Source organism: Dipodomys spectabilis, unplaced genomic scaffold, assembly GCF_019054845.1.
Source record: "Dipodomys spectabilis isolate Male_0828 unplaced genomic scaffold, ASM1905484v1 ptg000163l, whole genome shotgun sequence".
In the NCBI taxonomy this organism is placed as follows: Eukaryota; Metazoa; Chordata; class Mammalia; order Rodentia; family Heteromyidae; genus Dipodomys; species Dipodomys spectabilis.
Genome location: NW_024870840.1, coordinates 19,625,225 through 19,626,346, shown reverse-complemented (window position 1 = coordinate 19,626,346; position 1,122 = coordinate 19,625,225).

Genomic DNA, 1,122 nt, shown 5'->3' with positions numbered 1-1,122 from the left:
CAGAAACCATGCCTGCGAAGACCTGACCTAATCAGTGAACAAGACACCACTAAATAGAGTTGCCATGGCAACTGCTGGCCAGGGCAAGTGGACCTGTTCCAACGAAGTCCCTCCCCGTAGCCAGGAGTAACACACCTGGGCAGCACTGAACCTGGCAGATAGACTGAGGACAAATAATATTAGCACAATGTGGCCAAGATGAGCTGGAAGAAAGCGTGGCAGTCATTTAGATAGGGCTGGTGTAATGGGATGAAGGAAATGGGGTTTGGAACCAGAAAAGTTGTTTTGGGTAAAAGCTCTTTGCTCATGGGAACAGTCACTGAATAACTCCAATGAAGTGTCAAGCCCTGGAGGAAGCTATGGGACACTGACAGTAGAGTGAGGAGGAACCAAAAAAGAAACAGACAGTAAGCCGGGGCTTCAACTCAGGAACCGGAGCTCTTCCTTAGCTTTTTCCCTTGCAGTTGGCATTCTAACCCCTGAACCACACATCCACTTGTGGCTTTTTGCTGGTCAATTAGAGGTGAGAATTTCACTGACTAGTCTTCCTGGGCTGGATCCAAACCAGGAAGCTCAGATCTCAGCTTCCCAAGTAACTAGGATTACAGGGGTGAGCCTAGTTTTAGCACTCAGCTTTGTCAACACTGAGTTTGAATTCTGGGCCTCACGCTTCCTATGCACATGCTCACTTCCTAGGCAAATGCTCAAGCACTTTAGCCAAGACACCAGCCTTTTTGTTATTTTTCAGATAAGTTCTGGTGCTTTGGCTCTGGCCAGCTTCAGACCACAATCCTCCTATCCATAGCTCCCACATAGATAGGATTACACATACATACCACCCACTTAATTTCTTTGTTGCAATAGTCTCAAAAAGCTTTTGTTTTGGCTGGCCTCAAGTCTCAATCCTCTAATCTCTGCCTCTCAAGTGGCTGAGATTACAGGCGAGAGATGCCACGTCTGGATAATGAGCTTCTTGACCTGGGCAAAGGACTTAACCCTTCTGCCTGTAAATCAATCCCTGAGATACTTATCAACCAAATCCCTGAATTGAGTTTATCTGAATCCCTGAGGGAGTAATTATCTAGTAATCACCTTCTGTGCATAATGCACTGTACCAGGTTG